The following is a 21,244-nucleotide window of genomic DNA, read 5'->3' as shown; positions in this document are numbered from 1 at the left end:
AGATTAAAAAAAAAAACCCTCCAGTGATTTATTTCCTAATTGTAGGGTTACCCAAGTTTTGCCAATCTAAATTTCGTATCAGATTTACTCCATAAGGACATTCGTGGTATGCTCTTGGTGTTTAAAAAAAATAAGAAATTTCAAACATTTTAAAATTATCTTTTCTATTAGAACTGATACTTTTTTTTTTACTTTTATTAGGACTGACACTTAATATTTTAAAAATTAAATCTTGCAAAAGATTTCTTAATTTTTTAAAATTATTCCTAAGCAGCTTTGAGATATTTTATTTAGTATTTGTAGTTTTGTATTTTATTTATTTTACTTTTGTTTTCTATTTTATTTTTTTCATCCTTACCATTTTTTTCCCCATTTACGGTCTTTGGGTTTGTAATGTTTTAATTTGTTTGTTTCTTTATTTAAATGCATAGTGCACTAAATTTCAGGATTTTCTAATGTTTACCTTGAAGGTTAAGCAGTTTCCTGAAAATACACTTGAGCTGTGTTCTTCCAGTGAAAATATTGGTGCTTAATTCTAAGTATGTTCCAATTTCTATAATTATTTTACTTTGATCAGTAAATTATTTTAAAGTGTTTTAAACTTTCTAACATTGCATAGTTTCTTCAGATATTTTTCTGATTTTTGAAATTACTCTATGATTCACATCTACACTATTCACTCTTAAAATGTATATTTGGGTTCACTTGAACTATATGCACAAGGTGGTAGAAATCATCAATATCCAAACCCAGGATATTGTCATCCCCTTCAAAATAAGCCCTGTACTCATTAGATTAGTCACTCTCTATTTCCTCCTTCTCCTAGCCCTGGGAAGTCATGAACCTACTTTCTGTCTCTTGAGTACTTGACTGTTTTGCACATTTCATATGAATGGGGTCATTCATTATATGGCCTTTTGTGTCTATCTTCTTCCACTTAGTACTTTCAAGGTCCATCTATACTGTAGCATTTAACTGTACTTCATTCCTTTTTATAACTGAATAATATTTTATTGTATGGATATAAAACATTTAATTATATGTTTATTGATAAATATTTGTATAGTTTTCACTTTGAGGCTATCTTACATAAAGCTACTATAAACATTAAAGTACATACATTTGATTGAAAAAATGTTTCCAATTTTGGGGTATTGAAGAGTGGTATCTCTGGCATATGGTAATTCCATGCTTATCATTTTAAGAAACTGCCAAATTGTTTTTTCAAAACGGCTTTACCAGTAATTCATTCCCATCAGCAATATGTGAGGTTTTCAATTTCTCCACATCCCTGCGAATATTTTTTATTCTTCATATTTTTATTACAGTCAGGTGTAATGTGGTATTTTATTCTGGTTTTAATTTGTATTCCTCCAATGAGTATTGATGTTTAGTATATTTTCATGTGTTTATATGTCATTTATATATCTTCTTTGGAGGAGTAGTTATTCAAATATTTTGTTCAGTTCAAATTATATCTGTTATTGGGGTTATGATTTTCAAATATTCTATGTCATTGTTTAATCTTTCATTTTTTTTATTGGTTGTTCAAAACATTACAAAGCTCATGACATATCATCTTCCATACATTTGATTCAAGTGGGTTATAAACTCCGATTTTTTACCCCAAATACAAGTTGCAGAATTACATTGGTTACACATCCACATTTTTACATAATACCATATTAATTACTGTTGTATTCTGCTACCTTTCCTATCCCCTACTATCCCCCCTCCCCTCCCCTCTCATCTTCCTTCTCTACCCCATCTGCTGTTGTTTAATTCTCTCCCTTGTCTTTTTTCCCCCTTTCCCCTCACAAACTCTTATATGTAATTTTGTGTAACAATGAGGGTCTCCCTCCATTTCCATAGTTTCCCTTCTCTCTCTCTTTCTCCCATCCCACTCGTCTCTGTTTAATGTTAGTCTTTTCCTCATGCTCTTCTTCCCTGTTCTGATCTTAGTTGCTCTCTTTATATCAAAGAAGACATTTGGCATTTGTTTTTTAAGGATTGGCTAGCTTCACTTAGCATTATCTGCTCTAATGCCATCCATTTCCCTGCAAGATCCATGATTTTGTCATTTTTTAGTGCTTCGTAATACTCCATTGTGTATAAATGCCACAGTTTTTTAATCCATTCATCTACTGAAGGGCATCTAAGTTGATTCCAAAGTCTAGCTATTGTGAATTGTGCTGCTATGATCATTGATGTGGCAGTATCCCTATAGTATGCTCTTTTAAGGTCCTCAGGGAATAGACCTAGAAGGGTGATAGCTGGGACAAATGGTGGTTCCATTCCCAGCTTTCCTAGGAATCTCCATACTGCTTTCCATATTGGCCACACCAATTGGCAGTCCCACCAGCAATGTACAAAGTACCCTTTTCCCCACATCCTCGCCAGCACTTTATTGTTACTTGACTTCATAATGGCTGCCAATCTTACTGGAGTGAGATGGTATCTTAGGGTGGTTTTGATTTGCATTTCTCTGACTGCTAGAGATGGTGAGCATTTTTTTTCATGTACTTGTTGATTGATTGTATATCCTCCTCTGAGAAGTGTCTGTTCAGGTCCTTGGTCCATTTGTTTATTGGATTATTTGTTATCTTATTGTCTAATTTTTTGAGTTCTTTGTATACTCTGGATATTAGGGCTCTAGCTGAAGTGTGAGGAGTAAAAATTTGTTTCCAGGATGTAGGTTCCCTATTTACCTCTCTTATTGTTTCTCTTGCTGAGAAAAAACTTTTTAGTTTAAGTAAGTCCCATTTGTTTATTCTTGTATTTAACTCTTGGGCTATGGGCGTCCTATTAAGGAATTTGGAGCCCGACCCCACAATATGTAGATTGGAGCCAACTTTTTCTTCTATCAGGTGCAGAGTCTCTGATTTGATATCTAGCTCCTTGATCCATTTTGAATTAACTTTTGTGCATGGCGAGAGAAAGGGGTTCAGCTTCATTTTGTTGCATATGGATTTCCAGCTTTCCCAGCACCATTTGTTAAAGATGCTATCCTTTCTCCATTGCATGCTTTTAGCGTCTTTATCAAAAATAAAAAGTTGTAATTTTGTGGATTGGTCTCTGTGTCCTCTATTCTGTACCACTGGTCCACCTGCCTGTTTTGGTACCAGTACCATGCTGTTTTTGTTACTATTGCTCTGTAGTACAGTTTGAAATCTGGTATCGCTATACCTCCCGATTCACACTTCCTGCTTAGAATTGCTTTTGCTATTCTGGGTCTTTTGCTTTTCCATATGAATTTCATGATAGCTTTATCTATTTCTATAAGAAATGCCGTTGGGATTTTGATTGGCATTTTGTTGAACCTGTAGAGAACTTTGGGTAATATTGGCATTTTGATGATGTTGGTTATGCCTATCCATGAACAGGGTACATTTTTTTCCATCTTCTAAGATCTTCTTCTATCCCTCTCTTTAGGGTTCTGTAGTTTTCATTGTATAAATCTTTCACCTCTTTTGTTAGGTTGATTCCCAAGTATTTTCTTTTTTTTTTTTTTTGAGGATATTGTGAATGGGGTGGTTTTCCTTATTTCCATTTCAGAAGTTTTGTTGCTGATATACAGGAATGCGTTTGATTTATGCGTGTTGATTTTATATCCTGCCACTTTGCTGAATTCATTTATTAGTTCTATTAGTTTCTTTGTAGACCCTTTTGGGTCTTCTAGGTATAGGATCATATCGTCCGCAAATAGTGATATTTTAAGTTCTTCTTTTCCTATTTTTATGCCTTTAATTTCTTTTGTCTGTCTAATTGCTCTGGCTAGTATTTCAAGGACTAAATTAAATAGAAGTGGTGAGAGAGGGCATCCCTGTCTTGTTCCAGATTTTAGCGGGAATGCCTTCAGTTTTTCTCCATTTAGAATGATGCTAGCCTGAGGCTTATCATATATAGCTTTTACAATGTTGAGGTAAGTTCCTGTTATCCCTAGTTTTTCTAATGTTTTGAACATAAAAGGATGCTTTACTTTGTCAAATGCTTTTTCTACATCTATCGAGACGATCATATGGTTCTTATCTTTAAGTCTATTGATGTGGTGAATAATATGTATTGATTTCCATATATTGAACCAACCTTGCATCCCAGGGATGAATCCTACTTGATCATGGTGCACAATTTTTTTGATATGCTTTTGTATTCAATTCGCCAGGATTTTATTGAGGATTTTTGCATCTATGTTCATTAGAGATATTGGTCTCTAGTTTTCTTTCTTTGAAGTGTCTTTGTCTGGTTTTGGGATCAGGGTGATGTTGGCCTCATAGAATGAATTTGGAAGAGCTCCTTCTTTTTCTATTTCTTGAAATAGCTTGAAAAGTATTGGTATTAATTCTTCTTTGAAGGTTTTGTAAAACTCTGCTGTATGCCCATCTGGTCCAGGGCTTTTTCTTGGTTGGTAGTCTTTGATGGCTTCTTCTATTTCTTCCTTTGTTATTGGTCTGTTTAAATTGTGTGTGTCTTCATGATTCAATCTGGGTAGCTCATATGACTGAAGAAATTTATTGATGTCCGCCACTCTCACCATTAGACAGATCCTCCAGACAAAAGCTGAATAAAGAAACTGTAGAACTCAATGACACAATCAATAACCTATACTTAACGGACATATATAGAATATATCAACCATCATCAAGTGGATACATGTTCTTCTCAGCAGCACATGCATCCTACTCAAAGATAGACCATATATTATGCCATAGGGCAACTCTTAGTAAATATAAAGGTGTGGAGATAATACCATGCACCATATCTAATCATAATGGAATGAAACTGGAAATCAATGATAAAAGAAGAAGGAAAAATCCTGCATCACATGGAAAATAAACAATATGTTACTGAATGATCAATGGGTTACAGAAGACATAAAGGGGGAAATCAAAAAATTCTTAGAGATAAACGAAAATTCAGATAATACATACCGGAATCTGTGGGACACAATGAAAGCAGTTTTAAGAGGGAAATTCATTTCCTGGAGTTCATTCCTCAAAAAAAGAAAAAACCAACAAATAAACGAACTCATACTACATCTCAAAACCCTAGAAAAGAAAAAGCAAAACAACAGCAAATATAGCAGAAGACAAGAAATAATTAAAATCAGAGCGAAAATTAACGAAATTGAGACAAAAAAACCATTGAAAAAATTTATAAAACTAAAAGTTGGTTCTTTGAAAAAATAAATAAGATCGACAGACCCTTAGCCATGCTAATGAAGAGAAGAAGAGAGAAAACTCAAATTAGTAACATACGGGATGAAAAAGGCAATATTACAACAGACACTACAGAAATACAGAAGATAATTAGAAAGTATTTTGAAACCCTTAATCTTTCATTTGGTTCTTCCACTGCATTTGTCTTTTTTATTTTATTTATTTATTTAATGTTATTTTTTGAAGCACACAGTTTGGTAATTTTGATAACTTCCAATTAATGTATTTTTTCCCCTTTGGGTTTTTTTTTTTTTTTTTGCTACAGGGGTCATATGTAAGAAATAATTTGCTTAATTCAATGTCAAGAAAATTTATGACTATGTTTTATTTTTAGATTTTATATTTTAGATCTTAACATTTAGAGATCTGATCCCTTTTGGTTCATGGTATGAGGTGGGAGTTTGACTTTGTTCTTTTGCCAGTGGATACCTGTTCTGTACCATTTGTTAAAAGATATCCTTTCCCCACTTGAGTCATTTTGATGCCCCCAAATCAGTTGACTGCATATGTTAAGAATTTATTTCTATACTATTCACTTTTTTGCCCACTAATTTAAATGTCTATGCCAATGCAACATTGCCAATACCACATTGATTATTGTAGCTTTGTAGTAAATTTTGGAATCAGGAAGAGTGAATCATTTTCAAAATTATTTTGGTCATCTTGGCTCTCTTGCATGACCATATGAATTTCAAAGAAGATCACCACATCAAGTTCTGTAAACAACAACAAAAGCAACTGAGATTCTAATAAGGAATGCCTTAGATCAGGGGGCTGCTTGGGAGAGTATCGTCATCTTAGTAATAAGTATGCTGATCCATTAAAATGGAATATATTTCTATTCATGTAGATCTTTACTTCCAACATTTGTTTTCTCAGTTTTTAAAGTAAAGACTTATACTTTTTTTCTAAATTTATATCTAAGCATCTTATTATTTTTGATACAATTATAGTGGAGTTTTTACTTATTTATTTTACAAAATTATTTTTGGTACTGAGGATTAAATCCAGGGATACTTTACCATGAAATTATATAATTATATTATCAGTCCTTTTTTATTTTTATTTTTATTTTTTTTTTGAGATAGATTTGTAAGTTGCTGAGGGTCTTGCAAGTTACTGAACCTGAAATCTTCCTGCTTTAGACCCCTCCCAAGTCTCTGGATTTAAAGGTGTGTGCCATATAATAGAATTTTTAAAGTTTCATTTTTAATTTTCTCATTGCTAGTGTATAAATATAAAATTAGTTTATATGTACTGATCCTATGTCCTGAAACCTTGCTGAACTTGTTTATTAGTTCTAACTTTTTAAATTGGATTCCTTAGAATTTTCTCTATACAAGAATACATTGTCCACAGATAGAAATATTTTTAATTCTTTTCTCATTTAGAATCCTCTTATTTCTTTTTCTTACCTAATTCCATAGGCTTGATTCTCCAGCATAATGATGAATACAAGTGATAAGGGTAGATATTCTTGTTCCTGATCTTAAGGGGAAAGTTTTCATTATTAATTTTAGGTTTATGTAGATTTATAAGTGTCCCTTTATCACACAGAGAACATTTCATTCTACTGCTAAATTTTTAAAAATGTTTTTATCACTTTCATCACTGTTAGATCTTGTCAGATCTTTTCTGCATCTCTTGAGATAATCATGTAGAGGCATCTCCCCCTTTATTATATGAGGATGATGATGATAATGATGATGAATTGCATAGATTTTTATATGTTGAACTAACCTTGCATTACTGAAATAAATACCTTTTATATGTGGCTAGATTCAGTTTCCTAGTATTTTCCTTAGGACTTTCTCATCTAAAATTTTAAAATATATTGGTCTGAGGTTTTCTTATATTGCATTTGTCTTTTTTAAAAAAAATAATTTTGATACTGATCTCAGAATGTTTTGGGAGTGTTACTTACTCTTCTGTTGTTTTTTTTTTTTTTGTAAGAATTTGTCATGATTCAGTGGTAATACTTTAAATATTTGTTAGAATCTATCAATGAAACAATCTGGTCTTGGACTTTTTTCTGGGGGAACTTTTTGTTTACTTTTACTGTCCCTAGTCTCTTAACCTATTATAATTCTATTTAGATTTTTAATTCTTTCACAAACTGGTCTCTATTTTTTTTCCTTAGGACTTTTTTTTATCTCATTTGGATTATCTAGGGTTTTTTTATATGGTTGCTTATGATATTCCTTTTTAATCTTTCTTTTTTCCTGAAAGGTTAGCAGTAATATCGCCTCTTATTTATTTTTTAATGTTGATTCTCAACCATTTTAATTTCACTAAAAGAATGGGGTCAATAGTTTATTGATTTGTTATTTCATGAAATAATGTGTTTTCTGTATCTTCATGTCGAGTTTTCATATAACTCCATGAATAACTGGAAACAAAGCATATAATATAGTTTTAAGTATATTTTAAATTGCATTCTCTAATTTTGTGTTAGGTCTCTATACCTGTTCTTTAGATTAGAATTTGTGAGTTGTTTGCATTTTGTGATTTTTTTTTGAGAGAGAGAGAGAGAGAGAGAATTTTTTTTGATATTTATTTTTTAGTTTTCCGCGGACACAACATCTTTTTTATGTGGTGATGAGGATCGAACCCAGCGCCATGTGCTTGCCAGGCGAGCTCGCTACCGCTTGAGCCACATCCCCAGCCCACATTTTGTATCCTTATTAATTTCTTAACTTCCTGATTTATTAATGAGAGGCATATTAAAATTGAACACTATTCTTGTAATTTGTTAATATCCCTGTGATTTAAAAAAAACATTTATTATGATTTCTGATACATATAAATATGCAAGATTACTGGGATCTGTTTTGGGTACATATTTCCTGGTTTGATTGTTCTTCTTCACCTTCAAAACATGCAGAATCATTCCCAATTTGCTCATCATTCATGGTGTCAATTTTCCATAATAACGTTTTACTTAGCCCAGATCTCCAGACAGAGGCAAGCTTCCTCACTATGTTCATGGGTAAATAGCTGTGAATTTCCAGCATTTCTTTCACTGAGGGTTAAACTCTCAATGGTCCTGGCTTATTGTATTGTCATTTCTACATTCCTACTCAAATATGCCCAAAGCTTCACCTCTTTCTGTAATATTTATTGAGTTTTAAACTTTATCCTTTACTTATTAAAGCCAATTTCTAGGTAACAACAGTGTCTTCTCACACATGAACCTGCTAGATTTCAGCTCCAATTTTGGTTCTAGCATCTAAGAATTTCTGATTCTTTCTTATGAATGCATCTATGTATTTTTTTCTCACTATTCCTATGTGAAAAGATTGAGAAGTATCCTAGAATAACTTAGTGCATCTTGCAGCTAGTATAGAGTCCTTCTGAAAGAAAACAAAAGATGAAAATTCAAAGTTACTTTTTCTAAAAGAATGGGAATGCTGTTTCATTGTGTTACTGATTGAAAAATGGACCAGGGCTAGGAAAGGAGGTAGGACTACAGTGCTGTTACAATCTTTAATCTGGCCTTTCTTAGATTGAAGGTCACCTCATATTTTTCATGATGTTAAGCATGCATATATGTAGTTCCTGATTATCTTACATATATATATATATCATATATAGCATATATATGATATATATATTTAGTTTTCTGAAAAGTTGAGTACAGCAACGTGAGAAACTTGGTGGTTTGGATTGCCTTTGTAAAACTCAGAAACTTGGTACTGGTATTCATGAATAGTTAGTTTGTTAGATCCAGATAGACATAAAAATGGACTTTTAGAGGAGTATAGCATGTTGTATCAAAGCCTTTGTTTCCCACACTAAATGTGATACTTGATTACCTTCATAGGAAATACTATGTCAGGAAATGACTGCTCAAATGAAGAACAGTGCTGACAATTTGGGAGCATTTGCATCAGTGTTACAGACACTAGACATATCCTATCTCATTTTATCCTTATGTCGACTATGCATTTAGATATTTTTGCTCATTTTGTTAGAATAGGAAGTTGAGCTCTTTCAAGTTTATAAATTTATCTGAGAAGTTCACAAATGTATCATATAATGATTTCAAATCTTCCACTCTTTGTAACTGTGCCACTGATAATGAAGCAAGGGACAGCTAAAAAAGTGGAAAGAAACCATCAATCAGGGTAAATTTTTAGCTAAAAATTATTCTTTGTAAATCAGCAGGGTATTTATTAAAGGGAATTAGGAGTTTGTCCTCCATTGAAAGGACTAGAAGTGCTTGGTTCTGAGACAGAAACTTAGAAACAACTCCTGGACCAATAACTCACAGAGTTCCACAGTTGGAAAACTATGGAACCAGGAAGCCACTACCTAAACCACAGGTCCTGGAACACATGTTTAGGTGTGATTCAGCTCAGAAAGTTGCATTCACAGTTAATGGCTTCACAATCTTTCTCTCCTCAGCAAATAATGATTATCTTCACAGACCCTCTTGACACTAAGGGCATCTGCTAACACTACTACAACAAAACCCAGTACTTCCAGGGTTGTACTTGCCAATAGTCAATAAAAATTGTAAAATAACAATCTTTGCCCAACTTTGATTTTTAAATATTTCACTAATGTATCTGATATATAAACCTAAAGTATATCTAGGGCCCTAGCTGCAAAGGAGTCTGGCAAATGTAATTTGTAACTTTTTGGCTTCTGCAGCTCATAAAGACACAATAAAAGAAGTGTGGCGTGACTATAGAGTGCTAATTCACTGTATGGACTCACTGAAAGTAATAATGAAAAGACTCGTGGGACATATTCCTCCAGAGACATTAATTTGTGGAAAATTAGAAAAAGGAATCTTCCCAAGACAATAAGGGAAATCTACCTGAAAAGAGACTAAAAAAACTATTTTCCTGAGAGACACTTAATGGAGAACCTTCACAGAAGGTGGGGGTGGCTATAGGATTATTTGACCAAAATAAAACTAGGAATTTACATTTCAAATTATATTATTCTCCATGAATGATGACCTCTAAACATTTTTGGAAATTTTTACCAAAGTAAAAAATTTACTCATAATTGTTCTCCTAGTTAAAAAAAATAAACTCTACTAAACTTTTGTAAAGAAAAGTCAATAGTATATGAATTAGCACATTTAAGGTATTTTACAGAGAAAATTTTAAATATATTCTAGAAAGTCATATCAGCAAAACCATTTTTTTTCCTTTCATTAGTTATCAGTAACCTTTCCCAGAAATCATGCTGCCAATTTTTTATTCTCTTTATGATTTCAAAATCATTTTTAAGATGCCCGGCATTATTAGTCTAAGGAATGAGTGTGTATTATTATAGAGGCAATTGAATACTGTGCAAATATTTTCATGGACTCAAATCAAAATGGGAGGTAGGTTGTGAAGTCATGTTAAGCTTGCTGCCTGATTTTCATTAGACTCATTCTACATTCTTTTGAGTCCTAGGCACATGGTCTCTGGTTATTTTCATGGCCATTGTAGTAGAATTACCATTTCAAGTTTATAGGAGGTACAGGAGAAACATGATAGGAATAGCAGGAAGGAACGGCTTACTCATAAACAATCTACTAAAATTTTGAATTGATTAGGTTTGAGTGGCTAAAAGGGAAGATCAGGGAAATGTACCCTAGTTTTCTTTTCCTCCAGTTTCCTGTTGCATTATGTGGCTTCTTGAATGTTGCATAAAATAAATCATCTTACCACTAGAAGACAAGTTTTAGCATTGCAAACTCAGCAGATTTACTTCATTTCATTTTTTCCAGTTGGATATCTGCATCAATTCAGGCCAAGAGAGTATCTCATGTCACCTAATGCAACAAATAGATCCTGGAGTACTCACGGCAATATCCACAATGTTGGCAGACGGATGTTTCCTTTCCTCTGCCAAGCACCATCAGCATTATTTTTGGGTGGATCTGAATTCGAACAGTCCAGAGTTTCCATTACATCGTTCTAATTGTTAAAAAGGGGGCCTGCTATAATTCTTGAAAACTAGTCTGTTTAGTTGTGTTCGTTACCATAACATCAGATTGAAATATTGCTTTTCTCAGTTGGTTTGGCCACAGTGTAGCAGCCAGCCTAGTAGCGTCAAGGCATTAGGAAGGCAAAGCAATCCACAGTCAACAGTATGAATGGAACAATTCACACTGTTGTACATAGATATAGAGGTTAAACCCAAACACATGAAAAAGTGATGCTGGAAGCACTTGGGAACAGCTGGGCCAGATGAATAACTCAATTGGATGCCATGAGGAACAAATTAAACAACTGACTGGAGCCCAGGCTGCTCCTGTGACAGACACTTTAATCAGGAAGTCAAAAGCTGATTGACAAGATGAAAAGCTGGATGACATGAAAAATGGAAACAGAAGGAACAACACAAGAAAAGGGCACCCCGGGTCAGCATGCTGACAAAAATAATCAAGTACGACAGGCCATAATCCAATCTTCGAATGTTTGGCATGGTGCTAGTTATGAGAATCTGCAGCCAAGAGGAAAGAAAACTATTATTAAGCAAAGAAATTATCTGGCTTTCTAGAACTCACTATTACATGTTCACGAGAGGATTTTCTTTTCCTTTTTTTTTTAAAGCAAGTATAATAGCTTTTGTTGCATTTCATAAGATCAATTAAAAAGAGCTAATCTATCTAGATATGAAGCCCTAGGAAAACAATGTCTACTAGTGTTTTAAATTTATAGTTAAATAGGTAATATTCACATTGATTGTCTTAAATTGCAAAATATAGGACCTTCTTATACTCTTCTATTCAAGGCCCAGAGGAAGAAGGGATAGCAATTACTGAGAGGAGGTTTCTGTGGCCCACATAATAACTCTTATACTGGATTCTTGCTGCTGAATTATTGTTGGAATCTAAGGCTGAGTTTCATGCCAGAGAAGAAATTTGTCTGTTACTTAAATTATTTCTGATATGTCTTGGAATACTACCTACAACCCCAAAGTTATATTTTAAATGAACTATAAGAAGGAGAGTGGAATAATGATGTTTTTTTTATTTTAAAGACAGATAACATAAAAGTTTGCCATTTGGGGGACAAACGTGTACATGTCTATTATAAGGCTTTAGTTCACATAGTACTTTTATTTTATACTGGTAAATTTACTAGAGAAAGGCACAGAAGAATAAGCATCTTGACAGAGTTTGGATTCTGTGACTTCCTGCCTTTTCAATAAACTCATCTGCCCTTTGGAAAAATAGAAAACTTGCAGGAAACATCTAAAGACCAGTTGATGCTGTCTCCGTGGGATTCCTATACTACAGTTAAACCCACATCTCAAGAGAAAAGAAAAGATGTCTTAATTCATTGTCTTAGTCTACTGGTTTTCAAACTGTGTTTTAACTCTCTGGGGGGTTTTGAAAGAAAAGTGTGGTCACAGAGGACATGTTTCATTTGTATTTGCTCCATTACCTTCAGGTCTCACAGGTATTGGAGTTCTGGGGCACTAAAAACATTGTCAAAAGGTTTCCTAGGCTCAAAAATGTGTAAAAGAAAAAACAGGACTTTGATGATATTACTCTAAGGAGAGTACGCTACTATTGATTGAACATATTCAGCTGAAACTGGGAACCAAATTGTCATATTACACTCGAACAAAGTACTTTTTAGAAAGTCAAACTGAATATCTTATCTATAGAATTATAGATGCATCCACATCATAGTGGATCACTTTTTGTTTTATAGAATTTTCTTAAGAGTTTCGTTGCAAATTTTAAAACTTTAATCTTACTTCTGCAATATAGTTAAATTCATGACTCTCTAGAGGACCAGCTTCTTCTTACTGTCTTGATGAACCTATGTCTAAGCTAGTCAAATAAGTATGAAAAGGATTTTAATTATGACCTGAACTCAGGGATATCTGAGCAATATTAACCTGAGCATCTTAAAGTATGATACAGAAATTTTAGCAAGTGCCCAAAGCCTATAGCCACACAACATCAAACATGGCAGGAGAAAAAGGTATTGCTGAATTTCTATTCTGGGTCACTGTGAGGTTTTCGAAGGTCTAATCCACCATGCGTTGCTCCTTTGCTATAAAAGGGAGTAGCTTATATTAACCTAAAATAGCCCAGGCTGAACTTGTTTCTCGACATGCTTTTGCTTCGATCATGTTTCTACCTGTCTACAAACACTGTGATCTCAGTGTCATTCCTAAGGTAACCCTCAGGACCCAGTGTCCCTATGTGCTCACTCCAGACTTTGTTGTTTCCCCAAGCTTTGCCCTCATTGTTCCTTAATTCTGTTATTGCACTCTCCATTCTGCATGGCTTTCCTAATCCTAGTCTGGCGGAACCCAATCACTGTCCCCAGCTACTCAGTGTTGCTTGGCCTCCTGGAAGTTGGGGACAGAGGAAAGATGAAGAAATGTGGTAGATTGGGGAAATTGCAGCATTCATGATAGTACTTTATTATTATTATTATTATTATTATTACATTTTATTTTTAAGTCAGATGATGAAATAGAAAGAGTGTTTAAAATTATACTGAAAATTTGAAGGATTTAGAGGAGAGAAAACTCAATATATAACATATTTTAAGATAGACTATTTAAAGATAATTCAAACTATTTAATTCACTTGACCTACACATGATTTTGGTGATGTGACATGCATGTTGAATGATGATTATAGTGAGGTCTTTGACTTTTCCTTGGCCATCAGTCTGTACAATCCACCAGCAACCAAGGCCTATCATTTATTCTTATTATGAAATGTGTTTCAAGTTTAGCTTCTAGCTTATTTCTAGTAACACTCCTCTGAGGCTCAGATTTTATCTGGTACACAAGGGATAGGCTTGATCCAAGGCACAAAGCACCAGAAAGAGTATAACACCTTCCGTATTACATATTTAAAAATAAAAATAGCACAAAATTTAAAATAAAAATATGTGGGAAACTCTGACAAAGATTTCCCTTGGTGACTATTTCAATAGTGCTTTAAAAATATCAAATATAAAAATTCACAATTTTCTGGTTGTCGTTCTAATTATTGTTCAATGCCCCAGTTTTCTTATGTCTTAAACATACCTTTAGGGGTTAATTGGGTAAGCAAACCTTGTATAAAGATGGTATATTTACTTCTTTACAAGTTCAGTAAAATATATACACACACACACACACACACACACACACACACACACACACACACACATTAGAGATCATACATAGCTGATAATTCTTCAATCTCTTGGGTATTTTTATAACTCTCTAGTTTGCAAACTTTCAATGACCAACCATTGTCCATACATTCGTAATTCTAATGAAGTCCAAGTCTGATTCATATTAGCTATAGTTTACTATCTGCTGACACAGAAGAAGAAAGAAAACATACTCATTTACCTACTGATATATACAAAGAAAATTCATGTTATAGTCACATCATCAAATACTTAAATATAACATATGATAAAGCATATATTTCAAATAATTTAAATAACATGTCACACAGTAACTAAATGATAAATCCAAGATTCAAAAATAGGTCTATTGATTCTTTAGATTGAGCTAGATGACATAGAGGCAAACAGGAGTGATCTATCCAAGACTCCATTGTCAACAGGGATTAAACAAGAGGGGAGATACAACAATAAAATAATTTTGGAAAATCTCAAGTTCTGAATCTGATATCAGAGCTGAACACTAATACTTGACCATGAAGTGATAGACAGATTCTATAAGTAGTGATTAAAGTCAAGTTCATACCCCAAATAAAATAAACATTCTTTCATTCAGTAATGACTTACTTTGATAGGTTGTTTAATGGCCACAAATTCCTCCATTTCTAGCAGACATATGCCTTTGCATTGTGACTTTTGTTTTGTTTTGTTTTGTTTTTTCATCTAGAATTAAACCTGTTTCTTCACTCCCTTAAATATGGACTCTCTTTGACAGAATACAACAGAAGTAACACCACAACTTCCAGAGCCTGGGCTTCAAGATGTCTTAGAGGTTCTGTCCTTGCCCTCTTGGGTATGATTTGTTACATAGGTAGTTAAGTAAAGCAGAAATGGATACATGGAGGTATGCAGTATTGGCTTTGGGGATGGAAAATGATTAGAGGACAGACAGGCAGGGAGGAGAGGTGATGCTGGGGGATTATTAAGGAAACTGCCTTTGGAGGGTGGACAAGGGACCACCCTTGTTACATAGTAGCCTAACAATTAGCAAAATGTTAGCTGTTAAAACTGGTAAAGTAAAATTTCCTCATAATGAACTTATGAATCTCTCTAGGAGATTTCCAGGAAGAATGTTACATGTGTGAATTGGCTTTTTATAGCTGTGCATAATAAGGTGCAAGAAGAGATCAACTAAAGAAAGGGCTTTTCAGTTTGCAAGTAGAGTTTAGAGAAAATATTGAAGGCCCAGGAAGTGCTGAGTTGGAAAAGATTACCAAAGAAAATTGAATCCAGGATGTATTCAATAAAATATAGCCTCCACGACAAGATCAAGTAAAGGATGTGGCTTAATAACTTGTGATATGACTTCAAAATGATTTAAGGTAGTGGTATGCAGACCTCTTACCTAAGCAAAAGATATTCCATAAATCCAGATACATCACCCAAATTTGACAACTATCTGCTTTAAAAAGAGGTCTGTCTTGACAAAGATTAGTGAACACATCTGTTGTCTAAGAGTAAACTTTAATCTGATCCATAGATATCCCATAAAGAATTTAAAGGGACTGCACTTACTTCAATTAAAATGGACAAAGACAGTTCAAGAAGCCTTTGGGCCATCAACATCCTACAGGTAAAAAGTATCTCAGAGGCAATGAATTCCAGATATGTACATGGGGCCACCTTGGACAGTCCAGTCAAGATGACCATCTGCCTGAATAAGTAAGCTAAAGAGAAGCCAACAGAGGAGCTTTCCAGAAACCCACAGAATGGTGAAAATAACGTATTTTTAGCAACTCAACTTTGAGGTGTTGTGTTATTAGCAAAGATTAGCTGAAACTGCACTAAATACCATAGTGATTAAAATAGACCTAGCCCTCACCTCATGGGGATTTAATATGGTGGAAAGAATTATATTAAATAGAGAAACAAAAGTACAATCAGAAATGTGGTGAGTGTTATGAAGGGAAAGGACAAAGGTGCTGTAAGAGTTGCAGAAATCCCAGAGTCAGCTTCAACCCTCCTAAGGCACTGTTGATGATATTCAGCAATCTGAGGCAAAGGTTTAGAGAAGATCCAGTGACAGTTCTCATCCAGGAACAAAGAACAGTGTAAGCATGTGTCACTGATGTTTCTGTTAAGCAGCCAGGGCTTAGGCCTAGTTACAATACTACTAAGAGAAAACAAAAGCAAAGCTTTTAGCACAGGGTCTAATACATAGTAAGCACTAGGTGTTGGTTATTACTATTGTCATTTACTGATTTTGGATGGCATGGATATGTGTAATTATGAGCAAGCTTAAAAGATAAAAATGTCTGTTTTAAAAAGTTTCAAAAAAAAAAAGAATAACACTGCAAAATATTTTAATGCCAAAACAAGACTATGAAAGAAAAAGTAGAATACAGGTATATATATCCCTTATCTAAAGCCTCTGATGCTACGTGAGTAATTGCATTGAACCTGTTCAGCTGGGATTTTAGGAAAAAACCTTAGAGTATGTACTATACATTTTATAACACCTTCAGCAATATTGGGGGTGGCACCCAATCATTCAATTTAAGCAGTAAAATATATGACTATTCGCAGTAAATGAGATAAAAACTGAAGTTAGACCCCTATTTGTTCAGTCATTAAGTTGTTTTTTTAAAAGTTAAAAATTGTTGGATTTCCAGAAGATTCTGAAATTCGAATTGTGGATAGAGTTGCAGACCTTATAAAACAGTCCACATGATAGGTCACCGGTATCTTAATGAGCTCAGTGGATCTCTGCTTGTCCAATGCAGCTGCAGAAATCTGTCTCAGATTTATAAGTTGACAGAAGTAAATCACACACTATATTTTCCATAGTATGGCCCATTTCACTGGCTCTTGTGTTGGTACAGCTGGAGTACATAGCAGATTCAGATCACTGAGAATGCACGTGTAACCCTGGTTTCCCTGAAACATGCCAGAAGTCTTAGAGAACCCTCATGAGCATGAAGGATAATAACAATTTTCTGAGTTCTTACCCATTATTGCATTGTTTTTCCTGGATTCCTACCTTCTCCCTCCCCATTCTCAAGTGGTCTCCTAACTTGAGGACGCCCATGACTTACAATCCACCTTGAAAATCTGTTGTGTGTCTTTGTTTCTGCCAAAGACATGGCTGGTGTTAATGCCTCCTGAACTTCATAATCTTTGCCTGTTGTTTTGTCACTCCTTAGCTGTTCTTTTCATTCCCAGGTATTTCTTCAGATGCAGCCATGCTGAGCAGACTTTGAAGTGGGATTAAGTTCTATTGTTCATTTCATTCTTTGTCTGTCTTAGCCTAAGTAAATTAAATAATTAAATAAAAATATCTGTCTCTATATACACATGTATGTATGTGTGTATGTATGTATGTGTGTGTGTGTGTGTTGCCTATCTGTTGAGTTTATAATTTTTTCTGTAAAAAAAAATAAGCACATTTTCCAGGAACTTCATCAAGGGCTATACACATATCCATATCTAAGAACACAGTGTCTTTCTCTCATTCAATGTATCTCTATTTATTTAATGCCTAAAAGTTCCAGGCACTGGTCTAAGTAATGGCAACCAGTGAACCAGACAAACTTCCTACTGTCATGGGGTTTACATTCTAGTCTCTCTCAAAACAGTTCTTCTAGTGGAAAATGAGCTGCAAAACAGGCTGAGACATATGCTTGTGGGGCTCTTAGTTCTTAGGAAGCTGACTTTTGGAAATGTGATCTAACACCAAAAAGTTGGAGAGAGTTGGCTTCCTTCTATTAGCTCAGTATTTTTGGAAATTGGAGCGTGATTCTTAGACTGAAATATTTGTCTTAGTCTGTTTTCTGCTGCTATAACGGACCACCTGACACTGGATAATTTATAAAGAACGGAAATTTATTTCTTATATTTCTGGAGACTGGGAAGTCTTATGGAATGGTGTCACAACATGGTATAGGACATCATGAGGTGAGGAAGTACATGTGTAAGGTAGAGAGAAAAGCTGGATTGAACTCATTCTTTGTCAGGAGCCAGTTCCACAATACCAGGAAAACCCACTCCCGGGAGAACAGCCTCAAATCATTCATGAGGTGGTCCCTTTATGTTCCTACTTCCCTTTGATGGTCACCTCTCAACAGTCTTACAATGACAATTAAATTTCAATGTGAGTTTTGGAGAAGACATTGAAACCATAGCAATCTTCTCTTTTATCCCAACTCAGGGCCTCTTTACACAAGTGTGCTCTGTGGTCCGCCTCTGCTATCACAGGGTCTTTGTGTTTCTAAACTAAGCTTTGCCACACTTGAGTGCTATTCCATGGAATGATACAAAGAGCGCTCAAGGGTAACTCTGAGAGATGGCTGAGATCATCTCCCTCTTTTCTTGACCATTACAGTAGCTTCTGAGATCTGCTTCTGATCTCTGAAGACTTCCCCTACCATCACTTTCCAGTTTAAATATTTCCCAGGGGTTCCCAAGTGCCCTGGAATGCATATTCTTTAGCTTAATATGCCAGTGACTCTCAGCCTTTTCCATCTCGTGACATGTATAGAGGTGGTAGTATTTTGAAAGCGCATTTCAAAAAATGAAGGAAAATGGAGGAGACTGTTTTGGGTCAGAGGTGGTGGACCTGGAGTCTCTAAGGACCCAGGCTCTGATGACTTGACTTCAGAAGTTCTGAGAAGATATTGATCTTCTCAGCATATCTCTTTAACTCAAAAGGAGTGAAAAAACTCTTCATGTTTAATAATCTTTACAATAAAGCACCAACCTACATATTGGATCATCTTTTAGAATATTCAATGCTGCTGATTCCAAAAACATTAAGAGCTTCTTTCTAATCCCATGCCATTTACCTTTCTTTCTAGACATGTTTTTGTTAAGTAGGTCTCTGCATTCTATTCTCTTTCAAACTATGCTCCTGCCGTTTCTCTCCCTGGAATGTGCCCTTCTTGTACCCTTCTTTGGTAAACTTCTACTCATCCCGTAAGTCCCATTTTAAATATCACTATCTTAAGTCTGTTCTCAGTTCTTCCAAAGTTAGACTCTTCTCTTTTCTGACTGTCATAGCATAAACAAATATATACCTGACAGTACTTATTACATAGTTGCCTGCACTAATAATGAACAACTGTAGACTTGTGGCTGCATTTTCTTAACATAATATCCTTAACTGGGTTCTCCATAATCCCTACTCAGCTCAAATCTTAATACATATTTTACTTGATGGATGAGTGAATGAGCGAATGAATGGAGAGCTAGAGGAATTGCCTCTGCATTATATTAGTGTGATTCTTGGATAGGGCTTGGAATCCTATTGCTTCATATTTTCATTATGCTGAAATGACATTTGTCTTCTCTCCTCTGAAATCTAATGCCTTAAAACACAAAATAGCAAGTCTTTGGAACCTTATTGATAAATTTATGGTCACCTATCATTAAACTTTGGTTGTCCTGAAAATTTATATTGGCTCTCTAAATTTAGATCAAAGAATCTTATCAATAGTTTTTGTTCATTCTCTGTTATTGGTTTCTCTCTAATAGCTATGTGTTTATCACAATTATCTAACCATGATAGAACTAAAAATAAATCATAGAAATTTCTCATTCATTAAGAATGAAAATAAGGTTTTTGAGTTTGTGTTGGGTAAGGAATGTTATAAAGAAACCAATGTTGTTTAAGTTATACCTTTGGGATGCTCTTGGGTCTAAAAATTTGAGAAGATGTTAGCTCAGCACTACATAAGTGATAGACTGGTTCACAATTCCATCTTGTATGGCCAGACATATAAGAACGCAAGAGAAAACTGTAAGGAAGATTGGTGCCCTGCCATTTTATTTCCCCTTAAGTGGCTAATGAGATTCTTATTTCATTATAATTTCTCACTTTTTTTCCTTTAAAAGTACTCAAATATTCACCATCATAAAATTTTCCATAGTCTGTAGAGCAGATATGGGTGTGTGACATGAGTCCTCAAGCACACTGCATGTGAGCTTAGCTACCATGTTCACATTTCTAATCAGGATGACTTTTTTCTAAAAAAATCATTTAATTATAGATGAAAACTATCAGTAATGAGGGTCAAAGCATTTGATCTCTCTTCTCTGGTGTTCCAGGAGTGACACAAAGTCACACAAAAGGTTGGAAGTTTTCTCTGATTGTTACATTATGGCATTCGAACAATTTTAGAGGTCAAACTAATAAAAGAACATGAAAAATATGCATAATTTTAATCTATAAGGAGACATTTTAATTAAGCTTATGGTGGTTGTTTTTTTGTCTGATAAATGTGTTTCTTAAAAGCCAGTATACATTATGTACATTGCATATAAAATATCTATATTTATATTTATCTACCTGTTCATTCATTCATCCTTCCTTCCATCTGTATGTACATGCATGCACACATAAAATGTTAAAATATATCTAGAGGTAACTTTACAGTCATTCATTTAGGCTATTTATGTCTGTTTGTTCTCTGAAGGCATTTTTAAGAGAGGAAATATATATAATCGCCTTCACCACAGAGACATTTAAGAGATGGATAGTAAACATACAAAGCTTAACCTCCTTGGGAGGAGAAATCTTTTAAAACCACTATCATCAGAAAAGTAGAATGCCATCTTTGAGTGTCAACGTGTTGTAGCACATCTCAGCAGTACCTTCCTTTTGGCCAGCCCAACCCACTCTACTTGGCACCATATGTATTGGTAGGTTGATTAAGTCAATTTTTTGCTTTGATATTAAATACAACTTCTCATTTTGAACAGATGGATCAGGTGGATACTGAATGGAAATTTTAATGGTTAGTGTTCCAACTTGTGTTTTTAAAATACTCCCTGGGATCACCAGTTCAGGTTCCAGCAGCCCTTTGGAGAAACATAAATTGAACACCATGTTTATTCTGTGAAGGTCTTTTAGATGAAGCCTTAAAAACT

The 21,244-nt window shown here is 34.4% G+C and overlaps 1 long non-coding RNA gene across 2 annotated transcripts in view; it reads right to left on the bottom strand.

The window, feature by feature from the left end:
• Positions 1 to 21,244, bottom strand: part of LOC144378383 (uncharacterized) — a 127,713-nt gene that overhangs the window by 78,963 nt on the left and 27,506 nt on the right. The gene's annotated exons all lie outside the window — the stretch shown is intronic.

The sequence above is a fragment of the Ictidomys tridecemlineatus genome, chromosome 6 (assembly GCF_052094955.1).
Source record: "Ictidomys tridecemlineatus isolate mIctTri1 chromosome 6, mIctTri1.hap1, whole genome shotgun sequence".
In the NCBI taxonomy this organism is placed as follows: Eukaryota; Metazoa; Chordata; class Mammalia; order Rodentia; family Sciuridae; genus Ictidomys; species Ictidomys tridecemlineatus.
The sequence above is the reverse complement of the archived record's forward strand: the minus strand, read 5'-3'. Positions and strand labels throughout refer to the sequence as shown.